The sequence below is a fragment of the Trachypithecus francoisi genome, unplaced genomic scaffold (assembly GCF_009764315.1).
Source record: "Trachypithecus francoisi isolate TF-2019V2 unplaced genomic scaffold, Tfra_2.0 Lachesis_group17, whole genome shotgun sequence".
Lineage (NCBI taxonomy): Eukaryota > Metazoa > Chordata > Mammalia > Primates > Cercopithecidae > Trachypithecus > Trachypithecus francoisi.
In genome coordinates, this window is record NW_022681462.1 from 40,619,284 (window position 1) to 40,644,641 (window position 25,358).

General features: G+C 46.5%; 1 protein-coding gene across 1 annotated transcript in view; it reads right to left on the minus strand.

Moving 5' to 3' along the window:
- Nucleotides 1-16,350, minus strand: part of PSD4 (pleckstrin and Sec7 domain containing 4) — a 46,122-nt gene extending 29,772 nt beyond the window's left edge. Inside the window, exon 1 of the mRNA XM_033175409.1 lies at nucleotides 16,187-16,350. The gene's annotated coding sequence lies outside the window, so the exon portion shown is untranslated. The remainder of the gene's footprint in view (nucleotides 1-16,186) is intronic.
- Nucleotides 16,351-25,358: the final 9,008 nt, after the last annotated feature.

Here is a 25,358-nt window from a genome sequence, read left to right on the forward strand (position 1 = left end):
AAGTGTCTCCCAGTAGCACCTCAACCCCTCCTCACACCTACTTTATGAAGCATTGATAAACCCATCATATAGATCTGGATCTGGAGGCAAGCTCAGAGACGCCAAGCCACTGCCCAGGGTTGCACAGTTGGAAAATGACAAAGCTGGGGTTAAAATACAGAGCCTCTGACTATATGAACCAATGGACCTCCATTCCCCACGGCTGAATTCTCAACACATGTCCTCGAGACACAGGCCGCAGTGTCCACGAGTGTGAATGAGGCTGGTGGGGAGCGCACTCAACATGCCATTCTCCTCCCTCCACCCAATCTACTTCCTCAGCATCAGTGACCATCAACTTCTCTGCTGAGGCTCCACCACTCCCACCCTCCCTGAACTCTCGTTTTCACGATTCCAGCTGACCAGGAGACTCCCTCACTTGTGCACTCACATGCACACCCCACCCAGAGTTGAGAGGGTCGGGCTCTAGCTAACCCCCAGTCTCACCCCTCCCCACAGGGTGCAGAGTCCACAGGAACATACCAACATGGAGCCCGTGCACCCTGCTTCTCCACCACACTCTGGGTGCCCCAGATCCTGAGATTCTCCACTTCTGGGGCCCAAATGGCCTCCTCCCCATGTGGGCACACTGCACTGCCCGAGACTGGGTGGAGCGCTGGCAAGAGTCCTGATAGCAGAGACGGGAGCAGGTAGAGAGAGCTTGAACCTGTGGGCAGGTCACCCACCCACACGCATGTATGATACAGAGCAGGGTGAGGAAGAGAAACAGAGGTGGAGCTGTGGCATGGACCAAAGGCTGGGGTGGGCTGTGCTGTGGCAGCAACACTTAGAGGCAACTGAGAATCCTCCCTCCAACCTGGAGCTCCAGGCCATGATGAAGGTGGGAGGTTGGAGAATTAGGTAGGAGAATATACATTATTATTATTATTATTTTTGAAACAGAGTTTTGCTCTTGTTGTTGCCCAGGCTGGAGTGCAATGATGCCATCTCGGCTCACGACAACCTCCGCCTCCCAGGTTCAAGTGATTCTCCTGCCTCAGTCTCCCGAGTAGCTGGGATTACAGGCATGTGCCACCACGCCCGGCTAATTTTGTATTTTTAGTAGAGACAGGGTTTCTCCATGTTGGCCAGGCTGGTCTCCAACTCCCAACCTCAGGTGATCCACCTGCCTTGGGCTCCTATAGTGCTAGATTCCAGGTATGAGCCGCTGCACCCGGCAGGATACATTGTATATGACAGTTTGTGAGCTTTAGTCTTAACTTTCATGTATTCGGACATATCAGATGCGGTCCTCCATTCTCCACTTCCTGCGGCTGGCAAATTTTGGGGACACACTTATCTCACCAGCACCTCAAACTCCATGTTTATAAGGCAAACCTGGTTCCTTCTCTTCTCCAAGCTGTTCTTCCTCATATATTTCAGCTTTTACAACTCTGTCTCCATCAAGCTGGGTAAGTCAGAAACCTGAAGTCACCAAGACCTAAATGCAAACCCTCCACTCCAGCCCCCAGCCTCTAGGGGTGCCTCCAGAACATGGCCATGGCTCAAAGCCAGCACCTGTTCCGTGTAGGCTCTATGCTACAAGCCGCTGACCCATCAGGAATAAAATACATGACCCCTGTGGAAGCTGAGACAAGTCCATCTTGAAAGCTAACCTGCCACATTGACTTAACTGAGTGACCCCAGTTCCAAGGCAGGGCCTCTGTGATTTCCAGTTTATCTATTGTTCCTTGTGTAAGAGCAAGTACTACTGTAAGCCCATAAGAGCTACCTGTAGGTCAAACAACCTTGATATTACACTTCAATTGTCTTACAAATCCCATCTGAACCACCCCTACCCTATGGTATATGAGCCCTGGGTCTGGGTGCTAATGCGAGGATCCATCATCTCATCTCATCGCCGCCTGAGACACCTACATGGCTTCTGTTGGAAAGTCCCCTAGCTTTCTCAGCCTCTTTCTTCAACTTCTCAGCTTCCTCAGACTTTGGGGTAGGTTTGCTTAGGCCTGTCTACTGTAGAACAACTCCTGTTCTTAGGGAGCTTCCAGTCTACTGACAGAGAAAGAAAATAAACAATTGGACTCATGAATCAAACTTTATCATAAATTGTGAGGAATGCCTGGGAAGAAGCAGAGAGAAATAAGAGAGCAGCGAGGGTGAGCGCACTGCCATGGGAATTCGGGAAGGCCTCTGAGGCTGCACCATGTCCTGGTGAGGAGAGTCCAGCATGGAAGGGCATTTTCAGCGTCTAATTCCTTCCCTGAGGTGGGAAAGGTCTCCACATTTCCAGGGAATAGAAAGCAAGCCAGTGTGGTGCAGCGCAGTCCCAGGGGCCCAGGAGGGGCAGGGCCAGATCCTACAGGCACCCCAGTGGCAAGACAGGGTGCATTTTTTTTTTTTTTTTGAGACAGTCTCACTCTGTCACCCAGGCTGGGGTGCAGTGGCATGATCTCAGCTCACTGCAACCTCTGCCTCCCGGATTCAAGCAATCCTCTTGCCTCTGCCTCACAAGGAGCTGGGATTAGAGGCATCTGCCACCACATCTGGCTAATTTTTGTATTTTTAGTAGAGACAGGGTTTCATCATGTAGGCCAGGTTGGTCTCAAACTCCTGACCTCAAGTGATCCACCCGCCTCAGCCTCCCAAAGTGCTGGAATTATAAGCATGAGCCACCATGTCCGGCCCAGGGTGCATTTTTGTTTGTTTGTTCGCTTGTTTGTTTGTTTTTTGAGACGGAATCTCGCTCGGTCGTCCAGGCTGGAGTGCAGTGGCACTATCTTGGCTTACTGCAATCTCCACCTCCCAAGTTCAAGCAATTCTCCTGCCTCAGCCTCCGGAGTAGCTGGGACTACAGGCGCCCACCACCATGCCCGACGGCTAATTTTTTGTATTTTTAGTAGAGACAGGGTTCCACCGTGTTAGCCAGAATGGTCTCAATTTCCTGACCTCATGATCCGGCCACCTCGGCCTCCCAAAGTGCTGGGATTACAGGCATGAGCCACCGCACCCAGTCTTGTTTGTTTGTTTTTGAGAAGGAGTCTTGCTCTCCCAGGCTGAAGTGCAATGGGGAGATCTCAGTTCACTGCAACCCCCACCTCTTGAGTTCAAGCGATTCTACTGCCTCAGCCTCCCGAGTAGCTGGGATTACTAACCTGTGCCACCACACCCAGCTTGTTTTTGCATTTTTAGTAGAGTTGGGTTTTCCCCATGTTGGCCAGGCTGGGTCTGGAACTCCTGCCCTCAGGTAATCCGCCCACCTTGGCCTCCCAAAGTGCTGAGATTACAGGCACGAGCCACCACGCCCAACCCCCAGGGTACATTTTTAAGCAGCGAAATGACAGGTCAAAGAGTATTTGTGTATTTACTTTTAAGATCGTCCATCTGCTATATGGAGAACAGATGGATCTGTCTGCTGTATGGAGAAGAGATGGTAGAGGCTATGTAAGTTCAAGGAGACCAGTTAGGAGGCTCTGTGAGAGTCCAGGTGACAGGGGACAGTTGCTTGGTAGGACAGTCATAGGAGAGAAGGGAGACATAGGGCTGGGAATGCATATGATTATAGAACCTGCTGCTTCATTATATTCGAGGGGTCAAGATGGGAGGGGAAGTCATGGGCAACTTCCAGATTTCTGACTTAAGCGACCAGATGGGTGGTAATAATGGCATTTGCTGAAATAGGAAAGAACTGGGAGATGAGGCTCAGGGAGAAAATCCAGAGTTTAACTTCTATTTATTTATTTATTTATTTATTTATTTAGAGATGGAGTTCCACTCTTGTTGCCCAGGTTGAAGTGCAATGGTGCTATCTCAGCTCACCACAACCTCTGCCTCCTGGGTTCAAGCGATTCTCCTGCCTCAGCCTCCCGAGTAGCTGGGATTACAGGCATGCGCCACTACGCAAATTTTGTATTTTTAGTAGAGACGGGGTTTCTCCATGTTGGTCAGGCTGGTCTTGAACTCCCGACCTCAGGTGATCTGCCCACCTCGGGCTCCCAAAGTGCTGGGATTACAGGCCTGAGCCACCGCACCCGGCCCAGAGTTTAAGTTTTAAATATTGGATTTGAACTACCTGTGAGATATGTCAAGTAGGCAACTGAAAAATGCACCTGGAGCCCATCTGAGCTGGGAGAGGGAAGGTGCTGCCTACCCGGCTGGGAGGGTACAAGTCTGCAAAGGAGACTGAAAAGGGACTGTTGCGAAGGTGAGAGAAACAAGGGGAGAGCCATGTTCTCACAGAAGACAAGAGGTGGTTACTTCAGACGGAGGAAGTGGTTGGCTTGGTTGACTGCTGCTGAAAAGTGCAGGAAGATTAGAAGCGAAAGTGATCTATATTGTACATGGCTAGAGGTTATGGACAAGTGGGGTTGGCACCAGATGCGGAAAGCAGAAGCCAGGAGACCAAGAGGTGAGGTGTCACCTCCTCAAGTCGGGGCTCTGGCCCCTCCAGTCCAGACTTCCTGGTAATCCATGGCTCCCTGAAGCTGAAAGGGAGGCACCAGTGATCTTCCCCCTTCCCCAAGTCCAGGCCCTGCCCCTCGGCTTAGTTATGGGTTCCCATCCTCCCCTTGACTTCTTCACGGCAAGGACTGGCCCATGTGCTTTACAGCAGAGTGCCTGGCTCACACTTGCTCCACAGCCATTTGATGAATGAATAAAGGTTGCTCAGCCTCTCTTCAAGACAGTATTAAGGGGAATGGGACCTGCCTTTCCCTGTTCCTTCCACACAGTGGGTCTTACATATTTTGTGTGTGTGTGTGTGTGTGTGTGTGTGTGTCTGTGTGTGTGTTGGGAGTTCCCTCCCCAGCCTGTCCTCCTCCCCACGGCACAGAGGACATACAACACAGCAGACGCACAGCACAGCCAGGCAACTCTGCTGCCTCCCTCAAGGTAAGCTGCTTCCTGTTTGCCTGCAGAAGCAGCTGCTCAGCACAGGCGGCTTCTCCACACTGAGCACCGACCAGCGAGTGGAGCCCACCTTCCAGGACAGGGGCCCTGGGGATCTCAGCACATAGTCAGCCCCTCCTGGGAGGCAGAGGGGAGAGAGGAGAGAGGCCACCAATGAAGGAAATGGCACCTGACATAAAGCCCAGGACCCTTTCCTGAGGACTCCAGTGTGTTGGCACTTACCAGGCCCTCTCCACGCATCATCTCTAGTTCCTGGGGCTCTGGGGTCAGGGTGAGGGGCTTTATTATCTCCAGGCTACAGAACAGATGAGGAGACAGAGGGTCAGCAGTCACTTGGGCTTGCACAGGCAGGAAATGGTAAGGCTGGGATTGGACTTAGGCCTGTGGAACCCTCCAAATGCACTTTCTGCTGTACCCCGTTACCACTGCAGGCTGCAGAAATGAAAACCCAGGTGGGGAGCAGGTCTTCTTCCCAAACGAGCAGAGCTAGACAGGGTAAGCCTGACTCATGTCTCCCAACTGGAAGTTCATGAAAACCTTTGTGCTAATGGAGCTGAAATACTGTCCTGGGGCAGGGTGAGAGAGCAGGACTGAAGCATCCAAATGGGCTCCAAATTAGTCTCCATAAAAGTCCTATACTTTAGAGAAGGCTGAGAGTGAGGTGGCCACATGCTCCTTTCTCCAGAAAAGGCCCTGTTCCCTCCCAGCTCTCTGACCTCCACAAGCCTTGGCGCTGGAGAAGGGCAGACAAAACACCTGCCTCCCCGTCCATTCCTCTGCCCGGTAAGATGTTTACAGTCCCACTGGCCAGCTCAGCTGTGGGCTCCCAGGATCAGAGCAGGGAGGTAGGGCTGGGCCAGGGCTTCCAATGACTGGGCACGTGGCAGGGGCCAAAGGTGCCTCTCCTTGCCGCCGGTGACCTTAGAGTGGGAGGGAGAAGTCTCCTAGAGGCAGGGAAAAGAGGAAGGGGAGAACAGCCCAGCCCAGTGCTGACATCACTGACCTCTAAGCGCATGTGTGCGCTGCTGCTGCCCTGGGTGCTCTGGAGAAGGGCAGGAAGTGATTACAAAAGTGAATGACAAGCCTCCGTCTCCTCACTTGCTTGCCCAATCCCGTATCGATGCAGTGACCTTGGGAGGCTGTCCTTACCCACCCGTGGCCAAATGAAGCACGCCCAGTGTCTGTGGACAGATGGCCAGGGACGGGGCCACTCAGGTCACAGCTCCCTGGCTCTCCTCTGCCCCAACACAAAAGCTCACCTCAGACACTCTCAAGGTCCTTCTCCTGGGCTCTTTCCCAGCTCTTTGTTTTTTAGATAAGCCCATGTTGTGGCCTGTCCTTTCCACGTGAGCAGTGAGTTGGGCACTGGTTATTCACCCTCTCTCCCCAGCCCCCTTGGCACCAGAAGGCACCCACAAAACATCTGCTGAAACACATGTGCACGCAGTTACTCAGAATGGCAAAAATGCTCACAGCCTCAATATCCACAATAGGGAACGAGATAAATGAATAGATTACTGGGTAGCCATATAGCCATATGGTGAACCTAGGCAATCTTTAGCCATCTTGTTTTTATTTTATTTTATTTTATTATTTATTTATTTATTTATTTATTTATTTATTATTTTTGAGACGGAGTCTCTCTCTGTCGCCCGGGCTGGAGTGCAGTGGCCGGATCTCAGCTCACTGCAAGCTCCGCCTCCCGGGTTTACGCCATTCTCCTGCCTCAGCCTCCGGAGTAGCTGGGACTACAGGCACCCGCCACCTCGCCCGGCTAGTTTTTTTGTATTTTTTAGTAGAGACGGGGTTTCACTATGTTAGCCAGGATGGTCTCGATCTCCTGACCTCGTGATCCGCCCGTCTCGGCCTCCCGAAGTGCTGGGATTACAGGCTTGAGCCACCGCGCCCGGCCCATCTTGTTTTTAAAGAGTATCTAATGAAATGGAAAGATGCTCAAAGAATTTTGTTAAATAAGAAAACTATTTATAATTTCACTATAGTCCCAAGTTTTTTGTTTGTTTGTTTTGTTTGTTTGTTTGTTTGAGATGGAGTGTTGATCTGTCGCCCAGCCTAGAGTGCAGTGGCGCTATCTTGGCTCACTGCATCTTCTGCCTCCCAGGTTCAAGCAATTCTCCTGCGTCAGCCTCCCAAGTAGCTGGGACTACAGGTGCACGCCACCACGCTTGGCTGTTTTTTTTTCATTTTTAGTAGAGACAGGGTTTCACCATATTGGTCAGGCTGATCTCGAACTCCTGACCTCAGGCGATCCACCTGCCTCGGCCTCCCAAAGTGCTAGAATTACAGGCGTGAGCCACCGCGCCTGGCCTATGGTCCCAATTTTAAAAAAAACTTGTTTGTGTTTGTGTATTTAGGCAATCAAACATGAAAGCATTGGTTGACAGTAGCTATCTGTGCCTGACAACAGTATACATGATTTCAGTTTCTTCATGCTTGTTTCATATGTATTCAATTTTTAAAAATAAATATACTTTATGTCTGTTATCAGCAAAAATAATAAAGTTATTGTTTCTGCCCCCTCCCTTTCCCCTACTGAGTTAGGTACATGGCCTTGAACTTTAACTATCTAACAAGCCAGCTACTACTTTTGTTGGCTCCCATGTACATGTGAATAAAACCTTTTTCTTCTGTTAATCTGGCTTTTGTCAGTTTAATTTGCAGGTCTCAGTCCCTAAACCTAAGAAGGAAGAGGAAAAGGGTTATTTCCTCCCCTACCTAGGATTAGGGTAAAGCACCTACCCCAAGATTACCTTCTCCATGAACCTACAAATCTGAGGCTGTGTTTGCCTACGTGGATATGTGGTACACATACTGAACATTAATAGCTAATCATTTATTCGAATATGCAGTAGAATAGGATATAGTGTAGCAAACCTGTGACTTAGGAATACGCTAAAGTAGAAAACATCTACTTTATGTTGTTAAGTATATGTATTCAAAGAAAAATATTAAGTATTATTTAATAATATAATTAAATATCAAAACTCTCATCTCAAAAATTATGGTAGGGATATGTAAATGAGCAGACTCTTTGTGCAGCTGGAGCTGACCTTCGCAGCATGTTCTCCTTTGGAGAAAGAGCTGAAAGTCTTCCTTGTAATGCTCATTAGCCCTGATTGGCCACCAATCAAGTGGGTATGAGTTGCAGAAAAGCAAAGCTCTAGCATTAAACAGAGAACAGGTATGCTCTCACAAAGTGAAGGAGGAAGACAAACTCAGAGCAGGACATTTCCTGGGCCTTGTAAAGGGTCACGTATTCCCCTGGGGAGGCTCACGCTTAACCCTGCCCATAGCAACAAAGCTGTGAGCTTCGCAGTGCCCTCTGCAGCAGCAAGAGCTGACGCACACTCTGTCCACCGTCATCTTCAAAAGACAAAAGAGACGGCTGGTTTGGCAGCTCCTAGCAGGAAGAGCACTGGGGCCTGGGAGCTCATACTCCCAGAGGAGAGCCTGTACACCTAAGCTTCCTGGGGCCATTTCCCTCCTCTCTGACTCAATATATCTATGCATCCTCCAAGGCAGAACTGAGAGCTCCAAAAAGGCAGAGTCCACTCGTTGGGCCTTGTTGTATATACCAACTTCCCATCCCTCCCCTGCCCAGGCTCCACAGCAGCACAGAGTCCATGCCAAGAGGATCATTTCCAGAGGTTATCAAGCCAGGAAAGGGCAGAGTTCAAAAGGTCACCATGTATTCTTGCCTGGCTCACGCTGTCCATCAGCTCCTCCCTGTAAACCTGCCCCATGCTCTGTTCTGGTTGGGCATCTCTCGCCCTCACATTCTTCTGCGAGGACCTCACCCACTCCCACATGTTAACCTCCCACCTACTCACTAAAGGTTCTCAATTCCCTCTCTAGCCTAGCATCTTAATTACCAGCAGGAATCTTCTAGCTGGATGTACAGCAGAGCATCAGACTTCACAGCCTGCTCACATGCCTATAAGCATCCTTCCCATCCCATGCCCATGCCTGCGCCTCCCAGGACCTGTCTAGACAGGCATCACATCCACCAGCTTCCCAAGTTAGCAACCTTGGCACCAGCCCAGGCCCCTCTCCCCTCATGGCTTTGGTCCCCAGTCCTGCTGAATCCTCCTCCCCTGCAGGTCCCTGGGCTCCACCCCCTCCTTGCTTTCCTGGAGAACTGCAGCAACTGCCTGCCTAATTCTCCACTGGGAGATCACTCCTGCCCTAGAAAATCTTTACCTGGCACCCTCCTCCCCCATTCCCCAACAAAGCCCCTAACTGCCTCTTTCTTCCATTGCTTTAAGGGAATGACCAACCCTGTTATCTGAGACCTCTCCAGCCTCTCCTATGACCACACACCAGCACACCCTGACCTATGGCCCCAGCAGGCAATGGGTCCTTCCCTAAATGCTCTTGGCATGTTCACATGTCCTCTCGGACAGCTCTCATTTCCTTCCCCAGTCCTCTTCGTCCTTTGAGGCTCACCCCATAATGCCAATTCTCCTTACAATCTTTCTAGACCAATCCAATAGGAATTGACTATTACAATAATTCCATAACTCCAGCTACAGAGTACAATGCAGCAATCAGAAGCAACAAACCAAGAGTACACACTGCAGTCAAATAGATCTTTTAAAAAATAGTGCTGGTGGCTGGGTGCGGTAGCTTATGACTATAATCCCAGCACTTCGTGAGGCCGAGGAGGGTGGATCACGAGGTCAGGTGTTCAAGACCAGCTTGACCAAGATGGTGAAACCCCATCTCTACTAAAAATACAACAATTAGGCAGGCATGGTGGCAGGCACCTGTAATCACAGCTACTCGGGTGACTGAGGCAGGAGAATCGCTTGAACCTGGGGGGCAGAGGTTGCAGTGAGCCGAGATCACACCACTGCACTCCAGCCTGGGAGACAGAGTAAGACTCCCTCTCAAAAAAAAAAAAAAAAAAAAAAAAAAAAACATAGTGCTGGTTAGCCAGGGGTGGTGGCTCACACCTGTAATCCCTGCACTTTGGGGGGCTGAGGCAGGTGGATCACTTGAGGTCAGGAGTTTGAGACCAGCCTGGCCAACATGGTGAAACCCCATCTCTACTAAAAGTACAAAGATTAGCCGAGCATGCTCACTTGAACCCACGAGGCAGGGGATGCAATGAGCCAAGATTGTTGACAGAGCGAGACTCTGTCTCAAAGAAAAAAAAAAAAGTGCTGGTTTTAAAAAGAAAGAAAAATATAATGATTTATAGGGTGAAGCAATTGTGACCCCATAAAGATGGGGTCTCGTTCTGTTGCTGAGGCTCTAGTACAGTGATGCTATCGTAACTCACTGCAGCCTCAAACTTCTGGGCTCAAGTGATCCTCCAGCCTCAGCCTCCCAAGTAGCTAGGACTATAGGAGTGCACCACCACACCTGGCTAATTTTTGTTTATTATTACCTTTTTCTTTTTGTAGAGAAAAAGTCTTGCTATGTTGCCCAGGTTGGTCTTGAACTCCTGGCCTCAGGCAATCCTCCCACCTTAGCATCCCAAAAGGCTGGGATTACAGGCATAAGCCACTGTGCCCAGCCCCATAGTGCAATTTATGTAGGGTTAAAAATACATGTGTATATAAATCAACATCATATACCTTTCTAAAATACATCCAGATCTAAGAATAAACCTATCATAAATATGTCAGAGTAGCTGCTGCTCATGAGGGTAGGATTAGAGGGTAAGTGTGAGGGGAAATCACTGGGACTAGGAATGAGGGATGAAGAGGAATTGATAATTCAATAACAACAATGAAAATCCAATTGAAAACATAGGCCAAGTATGTGAACAACCCACAGAAATACAAATAGCTTGTAAGTCCTGTAACACCACTCACTAGAAAGAAAGACCTATTAAAACTATAGCATGACGGCATTTTTTTCATCTGTCAAATTGGCAAGAGCAAAAAGTTGAAAAACATCAAGTTGGTGGAGCTGAGGGGAAAGCAGCACACTCCTAAGTGCAAAGACATGCATGCCTTCGGAAGGCAGGCTGGCAGTAACTTTTAAACCACATTTATGAATTCCTCCTGCTGAAACAGTCGCAGAACTGAGATTATATAGGTACAGGTATGCTTAATGTGTTATTGTCCATCACGGCAAACAGAAATGGGGAAAACAGCTTGTAAACCCACAGTGCACTGGCTAGATAAATACGGTAGCCCATTCAATGAGATATAGTATCATACATGTACTTAAAAAGGATGAAGGCGGGGTGTGGTGGCTCATGACTGTAATCCCAGCACTTTGGGAGGCTGGCCAAGGTGGGAGGATTGCTTGAGGCTAGCAGTTTGAGACCAGCCTGGGCAACATGGTGACACTCCCATCTCTACAAAAATTACAAAATTTAGCCTGGCGTGGTGGTGCCTGCCTGTGGTCCCAGCTACTGGGCAGGGGTTGGGCAGGGCAGGGCACTGAGGCTGGAGGATTGCTTGAGCCCAAGAGGTTGGGCTGCAGTGAGCCATGACTGCACCACTGCACTCTGGCCTGGGTGACAGAGTGAGATATTGTTTCAAAAAAAAAAAAAAGCCGGGAGTGGTGGCTCATGCCTGTAATTCCAGCACTTTCGAAGGCCGAGGCGGGTGGATCACGAAGTCAAGAGATCGAGACCATCATGGCCAACATGGTGAAATCCCATCTCTACTAAAACTACAAAACTTAGCTGGTTGTGGTAGTGCACACCTGTAGTCTCAGCTACTCAGGAGGCTGAGGCAGAAGAATCACTTGACCTGGGAGGCGGAGGTTGCAGTGAGCCAAGATCATGCTACTGCACTCCAGCCTGGCAACAGAGAGAGACTCCATCTCAAAAAAAAAAAGAAAAATGAAACCTGTCTATATGTCTTGAAGCAGAATGATTGTTAAGTATATAAAGTAAAAGAAGTGCATACCTAAGTATTATGTCCTACTATTTGTGTTTTAAAAAAGGAAGAAGACAGGAAAGGTATATATACATACATGCTTGTTTACAAATAGAATATGTCACTCTGAAAGTATCCTCAAGAAATCGCCTCCGAGGAGAATTGAGGATGACAGGACAGGAGAGGGAAAGAGATTTTTCACTGTGTACCTTAAGGGCTGTTTGCATTAATATTTTTAAAAGATTTTTGAATACATGTAAATATTGCCTTTAAAAATATTTTTAAAGAATATTTAACCTGTGTAAGTTCTTTTTTTTTTTTTTTTTTTGAGACGGAGTTTCACTCTTGTTGCTCAGGCTGGAGTGCAATGGCACAATCTCTGCTCACCGCAACCTCCGCCTCCCGGGTTCAAGCAATTCTCCTGCCTCAGCCTCCCAAGTAGCTGGGATTACAGGCATGTGTCACCACACCCGGCTAATTTTGTATTTTTCGTAAGACAGGGTTTCTCCATGTTGGTCAGGCTGGTCTTGAACTCTCGACCTCAGGTGATCCGCCTGCCTTGGCCTCCCAAAGTGCTGGGATTACAGGTGTGAGCCACTGTGCCCGGCCAGTACTATCTTAAAAACATCTTTTTTAAAGAAGGAGAGAAGTAGAATGTGCTCAAACCCAGCAGCTGTCTTCTCTCTAACCATCTGTTGTCATGCACTGTGGACAAAACCTGCCCTCCTGGTCTTATGCCATCCTCCTGCTTTAGCATCCTGAGCACAAGGCTGAGCCCCAGCTAACTGGATCTGACCCACTGACCTACCGCATCCTATGTAGTCCTCACCCTGCACCCGCATCCTCACCATGACCTGAGACCAGTATTTGTGAAATGTATCTCATGACCACAATTATTTTATTTTATTTTTATTTGTTTCTTTTTGAGACATAGTCTCGCTCTGTTGCCCAGGCTGGGATGCAGAGACACAATCTCAGCTCACTGCAACCTTCGCCTTTGGGGTCCAAGTGATTTTCATGCCTCAGCCTCCCAAGTAGCTGGGAATACAGGCGCGAGCCATCACACCTGGCTGTTTTGTATTTTTCTTTCTTTCTTTTCTTTTTCTTTTTCTTTTTCTTTTTTTTAAAGTAGAGATGGGGTTTCACCATGTTGGCCAGGCTGGTCTTGAACTCCTAATCTTGAGTCATCTGCCAGCCTCGGTTTCCCAAAGTGCTGGGATTACAGGCGGGAGATACTGCGCCCGGCCGGCCACGACTATTTTATAAAGGGACCAATTTCATTTGCCAACTAGGAGCTTCTCCAAAAGTTAGGGCAGGCAGAAGTCCATTTGGTGGACAGAATCTCTTCAAAATTTGGGCCCAAGTTTGACTCTCCGACATTGTTACAGCATAGTGTGAGAGCACTTGGCTCAAAAATAGCACCGCCTGATGGCAAATTCTGATTCTTCACTTACTACCCATGTAACCTTGGCCAACTTTCTTACTCTCTCTGGGCCTCAGTTTTCTCATCTGTGAAGTGGGATCAAAATAGTATAAACTGCATAGACTTTCTGGGAGAATTATTTGTGTTACTGCACACAAGTAACCCAAAGGAGGGTCTGGCATATAGTATGTGTTCAATAAATGCTAATGATTTATATGCTCTTGGGCTGGTTTGTTTTTTAAGAAAAACCTGCTAATGAGATCATATAATAGTTTTAAGGATGAAAAAAATAGGTTATTGGAATTTTCCCAGAAGGCAGGTTTTTTCTCATCTTCCATTCCCTGGGCATTTATTAGGTTGGTGCAAAAGCTATTGTGGTTTTTGCCATTAAAAGTAACGGCAAACGTCACAATTGCTTTTGCACCAACCTAATACTAAATTTGAAAACCTCAGGGTCTGCTGCCCACTATAACTCTCACTGTATGGCCCCATAATGTTATTTTTATTATTTTATTTTATTTTTGAGGCAGGTTCTCACTCTGTTGTCCAGGATGGAGTGCAGTGGCACAATCTCTGCTCACTGCAACTTCTGCCTCCTGGGTTCAAGCTATTCTCATGCCTCAGCCTCCCGAGTAGCTGGATTACAGGAAAGCGCCACCACTCCTGGCTAATTTTTGTATTTTCAGCAGAGACGGGATTTCACCATGTTAGTCAGGCTGCCCGTAATGTTTTGAAGGACACAGGGTGTGAGTAAGAAAAGCAAATGATACCTCTCCCACCCAAAGACATGCTCTCCATCTCTGTTGATCACCTCTTGCCCTACTTGGCATAAACCACCAGTCCTGTCTACAAGTTGGAGATTGTAAATCTTCCTGCCACAGCAATGAGGGGCACCACCTGCTTTCCTGGGTGCCTTTGGTCAAGGCTGAGTCCTACCCCGGTCTCCTTTAAGACGAGTCTCTGAGATGCCTGCTCCCCACCCCAGAGCCACACTGACCTCCTCCCTGTTCATCCAGCATGCCCAGCATTTTCACGCCTCGCTCTGGCTTCAGGGCCTTTGCACTTGCTGTTCCCTCTGCCTGGAATGTTCTTCCCCCAGGTAGTCACATGGCTATGTCCCACATTCATTCAGGTCTCTGCTCAAATTTCATCTCAGCACAGCCTGTCCTGACTACTCTGTTGGACACAGCAGCCCCTATCAACTCTGACCCCTTAAGCTGCTTTGCTTTTCTTCACTTCCTTCATCTGACACCACATTAAAATTGCTATGTTGTTTATTGTCTGTTTCTCTCACAAGAAATAAGCTCTATGAAACGAAGGATTGTCTTGTTCATTGATGTATCCTTAAAACCTGGAATACTGCCTGGAACATACAGGTCCTCAATAAATATTTGTTGAATAACTATATAAATGAGTGAGTGAGTCAATAGACCATGTTTTCTGGGAATCTTAATCTCTGTCTTAGATTTAAGCTTCCCAATAACAAACGTACTCTTAGAGAGGAGCTACTCACCACTAGTCCATTGGAATCTCCATCTCTGTCTTAGATTTAAGCTTCCCAATAAGAAACATACTCTTAGAGAGGGGCTACTCACCACTAGTCCCTTTCTCACTGATCGGCAGCTTATAACTCCCTGCTCATAGGAACAGAGGGCACCTCATCCTGTGTCCCTAGATTTTGAGGACCTGAACATGGGACCATTTTCCCATCTAATTTAGAAAGTCTGTTTGCTGCACTTTCTAGCTAAGGCCCAAATTCTCTTACACGTTTCGCTGTCATGCCCCATACCCTTCTGATTGAAAATTTTTCAGTGTTGTTTCTTCATCATTTATTGCTCTCTGAAATGATGTCATTCAGCTGCTTACTTGCTTATTTTCTCTCTCCAACCCATATGCAAATAAGTGCAGTAGTATTCCCAGTCCCTACATGCCTGATTCCTAGTTGGCACTCAGTAAATACCTGCTAGATGAATGAATGAATGAATGGATCTTCTTTATATGCCTCACATAGAGGAAATATCACATCTGGAAGAAAAGAGTGAATCATTTGGCGCTACACACTGTCTAAACCTGACCTTGGTGTGTTCTTTATGTGGAGAGTCTCATGGACATCCAATTAGTTGCTAATTACATTCAATCAGCTCTGGGCTCGGGGGTGGCCAAGCCTGAGATTCAAGGGCAGGTGGGACTTACCTTGCCCAGTCTTACTTTGATACTGTCCCCCAACCTAGACATGCAGACCGTGGACACAGAGGTCTGGCGAGCGCATTGACCAGAGCAGCAAGTCCATCCTGCAGCATGGAAAAATCCAGCAAAGAACTCACATTCTTACCTCCATCATCCTACGGAAAAGAGGAGCTAGACAATTCTAGAGCCAGAAAGAAATCCTAGAGGGATATGAGTTTGTCAGCTGAGCAGACACTGTTTACCTTCCCAGAAATCTGATACTTTCTTGCTAGACACACCTAGGAAAAGGGCCAGCACCCAAGGGGATAGGGAAGAGCTGCCTGGTCCTCTAGCCCAGTGCACTCCTGGGGGGCAGCTCCCACCAAGCAGGGGCAAGCAGGGGCCAGCCTGGCCTGGTCATGAGCACCAGAAACCACTGAGGCACAGGGCCATGAGCGATTAGGCGCAAAGCCCTCAGTGTCGCCTGATTCTGACACTTGGGTCTTTAAGAGCTCCTCCTGCTCACCAGCGGGGCTTGGAGCCAGGATCCAGCAGCACAGCTGGAGTAGCCCACAGCGAGAGAGCCCAGGCTGATTCTTTCAGTGGAGAGAGTGTCCCCTTGCTGTCCCAGTCTCCACCACTTGGTTAGGCTGGATTCTCAGGGTCCCCTGCTCGCTCTCAACCCTCTTTCCGGCTCCAGGACACCTCAGCGACAGCCGCTCTGCAGGTGCTCACCGGCTTGGCGAGACCGGTGCGTGGCACACAGTCACTGTTGAGGGCGGCGACGGCGGGGGGTGCCTCCGCCGGCCCAGGCCTCCCCACGATCCCTTACCCATTTCCCGCTGGGCTCCTGTTCCGGCCTCCCGCCGGCCCGGGCGCCCCATGGCCCCGCGCCCAGGCGCCAGCCGTGGGCAGCGAGAGCTGTGGGGCCTCGGCTGCGCGGGGGGCTGGGCCAGTCCAGATCCGGGCGCTTGCAGGAGGGACTCGGTTTCCGGGACTGCAGGCTTGCGGGCTGGTGGCGGCGCAGGGCAGGCAGGGGCGGGCTGAGACCGGGCCAGGGTTGGGGTGTGGGGGGGCGAAGCTGTCGGACTGGTCTGACCGCGGTGACGCCGGGCTGGGCCGCCAGGCAGGCGGGGTACCTCCTGCACGCCCTGCACCGCACTGCCTGACCTGTGCGCTAGCGAGATGCAGGCACTCCAAAGCCCTCTGGCTCTTTTTCCGGTACCTAAACCGGAAACTGAGGCCTGCCCTAGATACGTGCAAGACTTGAAAGGGATTGTTTGGAGTTCTTACAAACCCCTTATTCATTTACTATTCACTGGGCACAAGAAAAAGTTGCATTATTTGATTTCCGAATTTCAGCTGTCCGTAACTGTTGACTTACAGTGAACATTCACTAGTTGGTTTGGGGATTGGTGGCATAGAAGCAAATAGCTATGATTTTACACTTAATCTATTTCAGCAAACATATGCTCAGAATAGGTTGTCATTGGCGAGAAGCTATTATTTTTCAATGTCACCCTTGATGGCACGATCTGGTTTCTATTTCTGTAACTATGTAAGGCACCATATAATGACATTTTGAGTTAAATGATTCCATATTTCCTGTATGTCGTGAATAAAAGTTCTCCAAATGGAATCTTCCAGTAAGCAGTTTGTAAACTGGAGAGACACAACCTTTATTGTAAAACAAAGGTGCGCTTCCAAAGAACAAAGGAAAGGCTCAGGTTTTATAGCAAATGGTCGCACACAGGTTTCCTGTGCAAATGAAGTCTTGAAATTTGCTTAGTTCTGACTGCTTGACAAGGCTAACTTCTGATTGATCAATACATCTGAGCCCTGACTGCGTGATACAGTTGAACCCTGATTGGCCAAAGCAGGTGAGCTCTGATTGGTTGGCTCAGGTGAGCTCTGAAATTCCCAGAAACAAAAGGTGCTGGCTTCCAGACAGCTCAGCCTATGTGACCTTTAGTCAGCAAACGACCACTTGGCTCTATTTTAAATTTAGGCCAATACGGTCCAGTCATTTGACATGTAAAAACGGAAAAATAAAACAGATCTAGGCCCAGTTAACCACTCAGGATCCATCTGGAAGAACTGGCTGTTTAAGGTTCACATTTATTCACAATATCTAGTGAACATTTTAGCTCCCCTAGGAATTGGCAACCTAGAGAGGTACATTTCTTGATTTGATGCTGCTAAAATGAAACTGACCAGGCTCTCTACAAGCAGCAACAACCCTGACAACACCTAATATTTATTGAGTGCTAGGCAATAAACTGTCTTAAAACATTTAATCCTCATGACAACCCTACGAGTTAGGAAGCTTTTCACATCATGAGGAAACTGAGGCACAGAGAGGCTAAGTAACCTGATCAAAGACACACAGACACACAGTCAGGCAAGACCCAAAGACCATGCTCTAAATCAGCAGTGTGCAACCTTTTTGGCACCAGGGAAGGACTGCTTTCTGTGGAAGGCAATTTTTCCACAGATGGGGGAGGTAGGAGTGGATAGTGCTTCAGGATGATTCAAGCACATTACATTTATTGTGTGCACTTTATTCCTGTTATTATTGCATTGTAATATATAATGAAATGATTTTATAACTCACCATAATTTAGAATCAGTAGGAGCACTAAGCTTGTTTTCCTGAAACTAGACAGTCCCATCTGGGGGTGATAAGAGACAGCGACACGTCATCAAGCACTAGCTTCTCATAAGGAACGCACAACCTAGATCGCCTGCGCACACAGTTCACGATAGTGTTTGCACTCTTATTAGTATCTAATGCCACAGCTGATCTGACAGGAGGTGGAGCTCAGGTAGTCATGCAAGCAATGGGGAGTGCCTGTAAATACAGATGAAGCTTTGCTCGCAATCCCCCACCTCCAACATGGTCTTAACAGGCCATGGACAAGGGATTGCTCTAAATCAATGTGCAACACTACTGCTTAGTCTTTTTAGATGTGGCTCTGATGCTAGGTTTAATAATCCTATAATTTATTAGTTCATTTGTTCACTCTGCAAATACTCACTTCAGTATTCACCTACTGTATATATGCCAGGTACTGGTTAAAACAATGAACTGAACACTCCAAAAGCTTGCAGCTAGCAGGGAATATAAGCAGTAGTGTGAGGTACGCTGGTAAATTGTAAGCTTGGGAGGCTGAGTGGGGTGTCTTTGAGGGTGAAAATCCTGAAAAGGAGGGAGCCACAAAGAACAGAAGCCCAACAACTACATGCAAATTCCTTTAAACTCTTGGCAGATTCCTGAATGAACAATGCATGGAACAAGAATCTAGACAACCCAAAGGAGAACAATAGTGAGCAGAGATCTGAGCAGTTAGTTTTCATCTCTGGGAAAGTTCCACCATCTGAGAGGGACTTGGTTCTATTGGGCTTTCCATTGTAACCCTAGAATGACCGCCCCTTAGCAGGAAGGACTGCATCCCAGCATTAAGGGATATACCCTAGAATTAGGGACAAAATCAAAAGAAATTAATCCAAACAAAATGCAAAACCAAATCTCCACAAAACCAAGGTGAGTTTTCAATAATTTAACTTCCTGTTACAACAAAACTTGACACTCTTCAAAGGAAAATAGAATGCAGAGCATCTACAATATATCATTCACAATGTTCACCATGTGACAAAAAATTATCAGACATTCAGAAAAGCAGAAAAATGTGAGCCATAGTCAAGAGAAAAAAATAAATAGACCCTCAGGTGACCAATATATTGGGATCCAAAGATAAGGAATTAAAAACAAATACTATGATAAATATGGTTTAAAAAAACTTCCAGCAAAAAATAGATATAATGGGTAAAGAAATCAGGCATTTCAGGAGAAATATAACCATCTTTTAAATGAAGTACCAAATGCAATATAAATAAATCCACATCGATGAAGGTGATATCTGTATCTTTATTACCCCAGAATGAATATCTGTATCTTTATTACCCCAGACATCTCAACTTTTGCCTTGCAGGTTTGCCAACAGCCCCTATGTAAGTTCAGGGCCTCCATTACAATATTAAAGTCCCCCCCCCTTTTTTTTTTAGATGGAGTCTCGCTCTGTCACCCAGGCTGGAGTGCAATGGCACGAGCTCGGCTCACTGCAAGGTCCACCTCCTGGGTTCACGCCATTGCCCTGCCTCAGCCTCCCAAGTAGCTGAGACTACAGGTGCCCGCCATCACGCCCAGCTATTTTGTATTTTTAGTAGAAACAGGGTTTCACCATATTAGCCAGGCTGGTCTTGATCTCCTGACCTCATGATCCACTCACCTTGGCCTCCCAAAGTGCTGGATTCCAGGCGTGAGCCACCGCGCCCGGCCAGGGTCCCTTTTTATAATGTATTTCACTATGTGTTCAGGTAACATATGGAGCTCATCACAACTCCCTGTAGAAAGTGGGGCTCAAGGCCAGGCGGAGGCCAGGTGTGGTGGCAGGCACCCGTAATCCCAGCTACTCGGGAGGCTTAGGCAGGAGAATTATTTGAACCCGAGAGGTGGAGGTTGCATTGAGCTGAGATTGCGCCATTGCACTCCAGCCTGGGTGACACAGCCAGACTCTGTCTCAAAAAAAAAAAAGTGGGGCTTGAGGAGTCTGTGTATTACTCTGCTACTGCTGTGAGAAATAAATTGTCTTCCACCATCATCTTTTAGAATCTATAAAATTGTGATGGGCTATCTAGTTAGCTTGTAAGCAGAATAAAAACTCAGACCCTTTCACAGTTACTGACTTAACAGAGATAAAGATAAAACTCTTAAAAGCAACCAAATAAAAAAATGTACATTGCATACAGGAATGATGAATAATTTCATCATATAGAAACCATGTAGGCCAGAGGACAAAATATTGTTTTGTTTGTTTGTTTGTTTGAGATGGAGCCTTGCTCTGTCTCCCAGCCTGGAGGACAGTAGTGCAACCTGCACTCACCACAACCTCTGCCTCCCAGGTTCAAGCAATTCCCCTGCCTCAGTCTCCCAAGTAGCTATGATTATAGGTGCATGCCACCATGCCTGGCTAATTTTCATATTTTTGATAGAGACAGGGTTTCACCATGTTGTTAGGCTGCTCTCAGACTCCTGGCCTCAAGTGATTCCCCACCCTCGGCCTCCCAAAGTCCTGGGATTACAGGCATAAGCCACCAGGCTGAGCCAAAATGGAATATCATCTTTAAAGGGCTAAAAGTTAAAAAGCTAGCAACTTACAGTGCTTTGTCCCCTAAAAAACTTTTAAATAGGAACACATCTTCAAATAAATAAAATAAAATAAAATAAATAAATAAAATCTGACAGTATTATATGAAGAGTAAATATATTATTCAAGATAAAGGGAATATATTATTCAAGATAAAGGGAATGATATTAAATAAAAATTAAAATCTACAGTGAAGCAATGAAGAGCAGTGGGAATTATAAATATACAGATAAATACAAAATACTTTTTCACGTTTGTATTAAGTTATTTAAAAGTTCATTGACTAAAGCAAAAATAGTAAGATTTTGGGAGATTTGTAACACTTGTAGGAGCAAGATGTATAACAAGGAAAGCACAAAGTATAGAAGGGGAAGAAAAATGGGAGTACATTGTAAGATTTTTACGTTGTGTATGACGTTTTATAATATTAATTCAGACTAAAATCTGATAGAAGATATAAAAATTATCACTGAAAAATAGTTAACCCAAGAGAAGCCATGGAAGTAAGAAAAAATTAAGAAGAAGGAGGACACATAAAACAAATAGCAAGATAGAAAATGTATCATTAATACACTAAATACCTCAAATAAAAGATAGACTTGTCAAATAGGCTAAGAAAACAAGACCCAACTATACTGTGTTTACAAGATACACATGTTAAATATAAAAACCCAGCCTAATTGAAAGTAAAAGTACAGGGAAAATATACTATGTAATATGAATTTTAGACAAAGTAGGCTTTAATACAGGGAAATTACCAGAAATAAAAATGGTCATATTAAAATAATAAAAGGATCAATTTATCAAGAAGACATAACAGGCCAGGTGTGGTGGCTCATGCCTGTAATTCCAGCATTTTGGAAGGTCAAAGCGAGTGGATCACCTGGGGTCAGGAGTTCGAGACCAGCCTGACCAACATGGTGAAATCCTGTCTCTACTAAAAGTACAAAAATCAGCTGGGTGTGGTGGCACATGCCTGTAATCACAGCTACTCAGGAGGCTGAGGCAGGAACCGAGGAGGCAGAGGTTACAGTGAGCCGAGATCCTGATATTGCACTCCAGGTTGGGCAACAGAGTGAGACTCTATCTCAAAAGAGAGAAGGGGGAGGAGGAGGAAGAGGAAGAAACATAACAATCCTAAATGTGTAGGAATGTCACAACAGAATTTCCAAATATGTCAAGCAAAAATGGAAGTAGAAAACCCACACAGTTGGACATTGTAAAACCCATTTCTCAATAATTAATAAAACAAGTATACAAACAATTATTAAGGACACAGATTTGAACAACATAATTGTTTAACTTGACCAAACTGACATCATATAATATTACACCACCAATGGCAAAATACATATTCTTTTCAACTGCTCATGGGATATTCACCAAGACTTATGATTCATGAACTATAGAAGAATCTCTAAATTTCAATGAAAGAAATCATAAGATCATGTTTTCTGACTACCATGGAATTAAATTAGCAATCCATAATAATATTCTATCTAAGAAAATATCCAAATGTTTGGAAATAAAGCAATGAACTTCCAAATAACTCATAGGTCAAACAAGAAATCACAGGAAATATGAGGGAATACTTCAAATTAGAATGGCATAAATATATAAAACCAGATTAAGGTAACAGAATTAAAGTGTCCTAATATATATCTACATATCTTTTGACAAAGGTGTCAAGGTAATTCATGAAGAAAGAAAAGCCTTTTCAACAAACAGTGCTGGAGCAACTAGAAATCTATATGGTTAAAAAAAAATGAACCCTGGGACTTGTATCTAATATATAAATAATACTTATAACCCAATCATAAAGAGAATAATTCAATTTTAAAGTAGGCAAAGGACCTGAACAGACATTTCTCTAAGGTAGACAAATTACCAATAAACGCATGAAAAGATGCTCAACATCATTAGCAATCAGGAAAACACAAATCAGAATCACAATAAGATACTACTAGATTGGCTATAATAAAAAGTACAGATAATAACAAGTATTGGCAAGGTTGCAAAATATTGAAAATCTCATATACTTTTGGTAGGCTTGTAAAATGGTGCAGCTACTTTGGAAAACAGTTTGGCAATTCTTCAAAACATGAAACATAGAGTTTCCGTATGACCCAGAATTTCACTCCTAGGCCTGGGAGGCAGAGGAGGATGGCTATACAGAAGACTTCGACAATCACTCTCCCCACAGGAACAGCAAGTTTAGCAATGATCTATGCAAAAAAATACCTTCATAAGAACCAAAAATCAAGGCTGGGTGCGGTGGCTCACCAGCACTTTGGGAGGCCGAGGCGGGCGGATCACCTGAGGTTGGGAGTGCGAGACCAGCCTGACCAACATGGAGAACACCTGTCTCTACTAAAAATACAAAATTAGCTGGACGTGGTGGCGCATGCCTGTAATCCCAGCTACTCGAGAGGCTGAGGCAGGAGAATCGCTTGAACTCGGGAGGTGAAAGTTGCAGTGAACTGAGATCGTGCCATTGCACTCCAGCCTGGGCACCAAGTGCGAAACTCTGTCTCAAAAAAAAAAAAAAAAAAATCAGGTGAACATCACAGTACCTGGTTTTAACTTCATAGCACTGAAAGAGGCATTGAATAGGGTAGAAAAGACGGTTTTGAGTTACCTATGTCACCCCTCCCCCATCCCCCAGCAGCAGCCATGTGGCACAGGAAGAGAATCAATGAGTATGGAGGAGGGATAGTGTAGTGATGGCCAGACTTTGCATTGGAACTCAGCGATGCCCTGACACAGTAGAAAGCAACACCAAGCAGAACTCAGCTGATGCACACAGAGGGAGCATTTAGATCAGCCCTAGGCAAAGAGGAATTGTCCATGCCAGAGGAAGGAACTTAAGTTTTGGTAAGCCTTAATGTCATGAACTAAAGGTCTCCGGGGTCCTAAATAAACTTGAAAGGCAATCTAAGCCACAAAGACTGCAACTCCTAGGCAAGTCCTAGTGCTGTTCTGGGCTCAGAGTCAGTGGACTTGGGGGGCACATGACCTAGTGATAGGCCAGCTGGGGAGGCCAAGGGAGGACCTGCACTACCCCTCCTCCAATCCCAGGAAGTGCAGCTCACAGATCCAAAAGATACTCCTTCCTTCTGCTTGAGGAGAAACGAAGGTATAATAAAGAGGAAGTTGTTTTGCAACTTGGATACCAGCTCAGCTATAGTAGGATAGGGCACTAAGCAGAGTCCTCAGGCACACATTCCAAGTCCTAGCTCTCAGATGATATTTCTAGATATACCCTGGACTGGAAGGGAAATCACTGCCTTGAAGGGAAGGACCTAGTCCTGGCAGGATTCATTACCTGCTGAGTAATGAGCCCTTGAGCCCTGAATAATCAGCAGCTGTAGGCAGGTAGTATACATCGTGGGTCTTGAGTGAGACTCAGAGCCATGCTGGCTTCAGGTGTGACCCAGCACATTCCCAGCTGTGGTACTATGGAAAGAGACTCCTTCAGCTTGAGAAAAGCAGAGGGAAAAATAAAGGAGGGGACTTTGTCTTGCAGCTTTCAAGTTTATTTAGGACCCCAGAGACATTACGGCTTGTACCAGGCAGACTCTTGAGGTCCCTGATTTTAGGCCTTGCCACTTGGATGGCATTTCTGGACCTGCCCTGGGCCAGATGGGAGCCCACTCTCTTGAAGGCGAGTGAGTCCCAGGCCTGGCAGCATTCACTACGAGCTGACTGAAGAGCCCTTTGGCCTTGAGTAAACATTGGCAGTAGCCTGACAGTATGCCCCAAGGCCCTGTGGCAATGGTGGCCATAAGGAGAGACTCCTCTGCTTATGGAAAGGGGAGGGAAAAGTAGGAAGGACATTGTCTTGTGGCTTGTGTGCCAGCTTACCTGCAGAGACTACAGCACAAGGTAGATTTCTAAGGTTTCCAACATCAGGCCATTTCCTCCAGACAACAACTCATTGCCCTGAAAGGAAGGATGCAAGCATGGCTGGCTGCAACACCTGTTGATTGTAGAGTCCTACGGCCTTAAGTCAAAAGAGATGGTAGACAGGTAGTGGTTACAGTGGGCCTTGACCCAGTGCCATGCTGGTTTCAGGTCTGACCCAGTGCACTCTCCGCTGTGGTGGCCGCAGAGGTGCTTGTGTCCCACTACCCCCAGCTTTAGGCCACTCAGCACAGAGAGAAAGATTTTGTTTATTTGGGAGAAAGTAAGGGAAAAGAATAAGAGTCTCTGCCTGGCAATCTAGAGAATTCTTCTGGATCTTATTCAAGACCACAAAGGTGATCCCTCTATGAGTCTGCAAGAGCCACAGTGTTACTAAGCTTGACATGGCCCCTGAAGCAGATATGACTGCTGTGACCAAAAAGTTAGACCACAACACCCAAATCTTTTCAAATACCTGGAAAATTTTCCCAAGAAGGATGGGTACAAACAAGCCCAGACTGTGAAGACTACAGTATGTACCTGACTCTTCAATGCTCATACACTGATGAACATTCACAAGCCATCAAGACCATAAAGGAAAATATGACCTTACCGAATAAGGGACAAAATAAGGGATCAGGGACCAATCCTGAGAGACAGAGATACGTGACCTTTCAGACAGAGAATTCAAAATAGCTGTTTGAGGAAACTCAACGAAATCCATGACAACACAAAGGAGAAATTCAGAATCCTATCAGATAAATTTAACAGAGATTGAAATAATTAAACATAATCAAGCAGGAATTCTGGAGTTGAAAAATGCAATTGACATACTAAAGAATGCATCAGAGTCTCTCTTTCTCTTTCTCTCTCCCTCTCTCTCTTTTTTTTTTT